This window comes from Salvelinus fontinalis, unplaced genomic scaffold (assembly GCF_029448725.1).
Source record: "Salvelinus fontinalis isolate EN_2023a unplaced genomic scaffold, ASM2944872v1 scaffold_0045, whole genome shotgun sequence".
Classification (NCBI taxonomy): domain Eukaryota; kingdom Metazoa; phylum Chordata; class Actinopteri; order Salmoniformes; family Salmonidae; genus Salvelinus; species Salvelinus fontinalis.
Window position 1 is genome coordinate 561620 of NW_026600254.1, and position 6137 is coordinate 567756.

Sequence of the window (6137 nt, forward strand, 5' to 3'; positions counted from 1 at the left end):
GGTTAGAGGGGGGAGGCGGGTAGCCTAGCGGTTAGAGGGGGGAGGCGGGTAGCCTAGCGGTTAGAGGGGGGAGGCGGGTAGCCTAGCGGTTAGAGGGGGGAGGCGGGTAGCCTAGCGGTTAGAGGGGGGAGGCGGGTAGCCTAGCGGTTAGAGGGGGGAGGCGGGTAGCCTAGCGGTTAGAGGGGGGAGGCGGGTAGCCTAGCGGTTAGAGGGGGGAGGCGGGTAGCCTAGCGGTTAGAGGGGGGAGGCGGGTAGCCTAGCGGTTAGAGGGGGGAGGCGGGTAGCCTAGCGGTTAGAGGGGGGAGGCGGGTAGCCTAGCGGTTAGAGGGGGGAGGCGGGTAGCCTAGCGGTTAGAGGGGGGAGGCGGGTAGCCTAGCGGTTAGAGGGGGGAGGCGGGTAGCCTAGCGGTTAGAGGGGGGAGGCGGGTAGCCTAGCGGTTAGAGGGGGGAGGCGGGTAGCCTAGCGGTTAGAGGGGGGAGGCGGGTAGCCTAGCGGTTAGAGGGGGGAGGCGGGTAGCCTAGCGGTTAGAGGGGGGAGGCGGGTAGCCTAGCGGTTAGAGGGGGGAGGCGGGTAGCCTAGCGGTTAGAGGGGGGAGGCGGGTAGCCTAGCGGTTAGAGGGGGGGGGCGGGTAGCCTAGCGGTTAGAGGGGGGAGGCGGGTAGCCTAGCGGTTAGAGGGGGGAGGCGGGTAGCCTAGCGGTTAGAGGGGGGAGGCGGGTAGCCTAGCGGTTAGAGGGGGGAGGCGGGTAGCCTAGCGGTTAGAGGGGGGAGGCGGGTAGCCTAGCGGTTAGAGGGGGGAGGCGGGTAGCCTAGCGGTTAGAGGGGGGAGGCGGGTAGCCTAGCGGTTAGAGGGGGGAGGCGGGTAGCCTAGCGGTTAGAGGGGGGAGGCGGGTAGCCTAGCGGTTAGAGGGGGGAGGCGGGTAGCCTAGCGGTTAGAGGAGGGAGGCGGGTATCCTAGCGGTTAGAGGAGGCGCGTGGCCTAGCGGTTAGAGGAGGCGGGTGGCCTAGCGGTTAGAGGAGGCGGGTGGCCTAGCGGTTAGAGGAGGCGGGTAGCCTAGCGGTTAGAGGGGGGAGGCGGGTAGCCTAGCGGTTAGAGGGGGGAGGCGGGTAGCCTAGCGGTTAGAGGGGGGAGGCGGGTAGCCTAGCGGTTAGAGGAGGGAGGCGGGTATCCTAGCGGTTAGAGGAGGCGGGTGGCCTAGCGGTTAGAGGATGCGGGTGGCCTAGCGGTTAGAGGAGGCGGGTGGCCTAGCGGTTAGAGGGGGGAGGCGGGTGGCCTAGCGGTTAGAGGGGGGAGGCGGGTAGCCTAGCGGTTAGAGGGGGGAGGCGGGTAGCCTAGCGGTTAGAGGGGGGAGGCGGGTAGCCTAGCGGTTAGAGGGGGGAGGCGGGTAGCCTAGCGGTTAGAGGGGGGAGGCGGGTAGCCTAGCGGTTAGAGGGGGGAGGCGGGTAGCCTAGCGGTTAGAGGGGGGAGGCGGGTAGCCTAGCGGTTAGAGGGGGGAGGCGGGTAGCCTAGCGGTTAGAGGGGGGAGGCGGGTAGCCTAGCGGTTAGAGGGGGGAGGCGGGTAGCCTAGCGGTTAGAGGGGGGAGGCGGGTAGCCTAGCGGTTAGAGGGGGGAGGCGGGTAGCCTAGCGGTTAGAGGGGGGAGGCGGGTAGCCTAGCGGTTAGAGGGGGGAGGCGGGTAGCCTAGCGGTTAGAGGGGGGAGGCGGGTAGCCTAGCGGTTAGAGGGGGGAGGCGGGTAGCCTAGCGGTTAGAGGGGGGAGGCGGGTAGCCTAGCGGTTAGAGGGGGGAGGCGGGTAGCCTAGCGGTTAGAGGGGGGAGGCGGGTAGCCTAGCGGTTAGAGGGGGGAGGCGGGTAGCCTAGCGGTTAGAGGGGGGAGGCGGGTAGCCTAGCGGTTAGAGGGGGGAGGCGGGTAGCCTAGCGGTTAGAGGGGGGAGGCGGGTAGCCTAGCGGTTAGAGGGGGGAGGCGGGTAGCCTAGCGGTTAGAGGGGGGAGGCGGGTAGCCTAGCGGTTAGAGGGGGGAGGCGGGTAGCCTAGCGGTTAGAGGGGGGAGGCGGGTAGCCTAGCGGTTAGAGGGGGGAGGCGGGTAGCCTAGCGGTTAGAGGGGGGAGGCGGGTAGCCTAGCGGTTAGAGGGGGGGAGGCGGGTAGCCTAGCGGTTAGAGGAGGCGGGTAGCCTAGCGGTTAGAGGAGGCGGGTAGCCTAGCGGTTAGAGGAGGCGGGTAGCCTAGCGGTTAGAGGGGGGAGGCGGGTAGCCCAGCGGTTAGAGGGGGGAGGCGGGTAGCCCAGCGGTTAGAGGGGGGGAGGCGGGTAGCCCAGCGGTTAGAGGGGGGGAGGCGGGTAGCCCAGCGGTTAGAGGAGTCGGGTAGCCCAGCGGTTAGAGGGGGGAGGCGGGTAGTCTAGCGGTTAGAGGGGGGGAGGCGGGTAGCCTAGTGGTTAGAGCGTTGGGCTTGTAACCAAAAGGTTGATGGATCGAATCCTTGAGCTGACAAGGTAAAAGTCTGTCATTTTTCCCTTGAACAAGGCAGTTAACCCAGTGTTCCCCGGTAGGCCGTCATTGTAAATAATAATTTGTTCTTTACTGACTTGCCTAGTTAAATAAAAGTTATATTTGAGAAAAAAAAGAAAAAAAATTACATTTGACATTGTGATGTTATTTGTGAATCACATTTGTATTTGGCGTACCCCCGGCGGTGTTGCGTGTAGTTTGTGAATACCTGCCCTAGAGAGACTGTTGGCCTCCAGATCCGGCAGCAGATCCTGCAACAAGGCTCGCAGCTTCAACCAAAGGCCAACAACTGCTGCTTTCAAAGAAGGTGAGAAAATGTGGATCAAGCTACACCCTTTGTTAGATGCTAAGACCATGGTCATGGTGAAGCCAAGTGAAGGGTGCCAGACACCATCCTCAAACAGTTAGGACCAATGAACTACAGGGTAGCAATCCTAACACCCATGAAACAGTGCATGTTACTATAGATGTCCTCAGATGGTTAACTAACTATAGAGGTCCTGAGATGGTTAACTAACTATAGAGGTCCTCAGATGGTTAACTAACTATAGAGATCCTGAGATGGTTAACTAACTATAGAGGTCCTCAGATGGTTAACTAACTATAGAGGTCCTCAGATGGTTAACTAACTATAGAGGTCCTCAGATGGTTAACTAACTATAGAGATCCTGAGATGGTTAACTAACTATATAGGTCCTCAGATGGTTAACTAACTATAGAGGTCCTGAGATGGTTAACTAACTATAGAGGTCCTGAGATGGTTAACTAACGATAGAGGTCCTGAGATGGTTAACTAACTATAGAGGTCCTCAGATGGTTAACTAACTATAGAGGTCCTGAGATGGTTAACTAACTATAGAGGTCCTGAGATGGTTAACTAACTATAGAGGTCCTGAGATGGTTAACTAACTATAGAGGTCCTCAGATGGTTAACTAACTATAGAGGTCCTGAGATGGTTAACTAACTATAGAGGTCCTGAGATGGTTAACTAACTATAGAGGTCCTGAGATGGTTAACTAACTATAGAGGTCCTGAGATGGTTAACTAACTATAGAGGTTAACTAACTATAGAGGTCCTCAGATGGTTAACTAACTATAGAGGTCCTGAGATGGTTAACTAACTATAGAGGTTCTCAGATGGTTAACTAACTATAGAGGTCCTCAGATGGTTAACTACCTATAGAGATCCTGAGATGGTTAACTAACTATATAGGTCCTCAGATGGTTAACTAACTATAGAGGTTCTCAGATGGTTAACTAACTATAGACAGAGAATTCTGAAAGTATTCAGACCCCTTCCCTTTTTCCATGTTTTGTTACATTACAGCCATATTCTAAAATGGATTAAATAAATACAAAAAACCTCAATCTACACACAATACCCCATAATGACATCACAATACCCCATAATGACATCACAATACCCCATAATGACATCACAATACCCCATAATGACATCACAATACCCCATAATGACACCACAATACCCCATAATGGCAAAGCAAAATCAAGTTTGTAGAAATTTTTGCAAATAAATTTTTTTAAACGATACCTTGTGTACGTAAGTATTCAGACCCTTTGCTATGAGACTCGAAATTGAGCTCAGGTGCATCCTATTTCCATTGATCATCCTTGAGATGTTTCTACAACTTGGAGTCCACCTGTGGTAAATTCAATTGATTGGACATGATTTGGAAAGGTACACACCTGTCTATATAAGGTCCCACAGTTGACATGACATGTCAGAGCAAAAACCAGGACATGCGGTCAAAAGAATTGTCCAGGATTGTGTTGAGGCACAGATCTGGAGAAGGGTACCAAAAAAAAAAAAAATACAACACTGACAGAGTTTCTTGGTAGAGATGGGAGAAGCTTCCAGAAGGACAACCGTCTCTGCAGCACTCCATCAATCAGGCCTTTATGGTAGAGTGGCCAGACGGAAGCCACTCCTCAGTAAAAGGCACATGACAGTCCGCTTGGAGTTTGCCAAAAGGCACCTAAAGACTCTAAGACCATGAGAAACAAGATTCTCTGGTCTGATGAACCAAGATTGAACTGTTTGGACTGAATGCCAAGCGTCATGTCTGGAGGAAACCTGGCACCATTCCTATGATGAAGCAAGGAGGTGGCAGCATCATGCTGTTGGGATGTTTTTCAGCAGCAAGGACTGGGAGACTAGTCAGGATCGAGGGAAAGATGAACGGAGCAAAGGACAGCGAGATCCTTGATGAAAACCTGCTCCAGAACGCTCAGGACCTCAGACTGGGGTGAAGGTTCACCTTCCAACAGCACAACAACCCTAAGCACATAGCCAAGACAACGCAGGAGTGGCTTCGGGACAAGTCTCTGAATGTCCTTGAGTGGCCCAGCCAGAACCCGGACTTGAACCCAATCGAATATTTCTGAAGAGACCTAAAAATATCTGTGCAGCGATGCTCCCCATCCAACCTGACAGAGCTTGATTGGATCTGCAGAGAAGAATGGGAGAAACTCCCCAAATACAGGTACGGCAACCTTGTAGCATCATACCCAAGAAGACTGGAGGCTGTAATCGCTGCCAAAGGGGTATCAACAAAGTACTGAGTAAAGGGTCTGAATACTTATGTAAATTTGATTTCAGTTTTTAATTTTTAATACATTTGCAAAAATTTCTAAAACCTGTTTTTGCTTTGTAGTTATGGGGCATTGCTTTGTAATTATGGGGTATTGTGATGTCATTATGGGGTATTGTGATGTCATTATGGGGTATTGTGATGTCATTATGGGGTATTGTGATGTCATTATGGGATATTGTGTGTAGATTGATCAGGAAAGAATTACAATTGTATCCATTTTAGAATAAGTCTGTAACTTAACAAAATGTGGAATGAGTCAAAGGGTCTGAATACTTTCCGAAGGCACTGTATGTTCTCAGATGGCTAACTCCTAAAGGTTCCATTGATCACTATGGATGGAATTAGGTCCATCTGCATTGAGTTTTTGCGCCCCGTCTATTTTTTTTATTTTTTATTTTATTTTACCGTTATTTTATCAGGTAAGTTGACTGAGAACACGTTCTCATTTGCAGCAACGACCTGGGGAATAGTTACAGGGGAGAGGAGGGGGATGAATGAGCCAATTGTAAACTATGGAATGATCTGCGGAGCTCTCTGCACCGTGATGCTCTGTTACCTCCAGGGCAGTTCATGTTGTTGTTGGGGGACCTCCTTGTTGAGGAATATGATCGCATTTCTTAAACTGCTTGTATGTTATTATACTTGTATATTTTGTATAATTTGTGTACATGCAGGATTCCCTTGCAAAAGAGGCCTTGGTCTCAATGCGATTTCCCTGTTAAAATAAAGTTAAATTTTTATTTCTTTTATTAAACCCAACATGACGGCCAAGCGGCGAAGAGACCCGACCCTCTGCAGGCGCAGGGACTTCGTGCTGGTGCTGAAGGACGCACCGGACAGACACGGTGGTGTGTTTAATTTGTGTCATTCTAATCTCCCCACCTTTCCTACAGTTAATAAAGACGTTATTTGAATATTTATTTTCCTTTACTGATGAGGTTTTGTTATTCCAAGATAAATATCTGGGTGGTTCGAGCCCTGAATGCTGATTGGCTGACAATGGGAATGACAAAACAGTTAT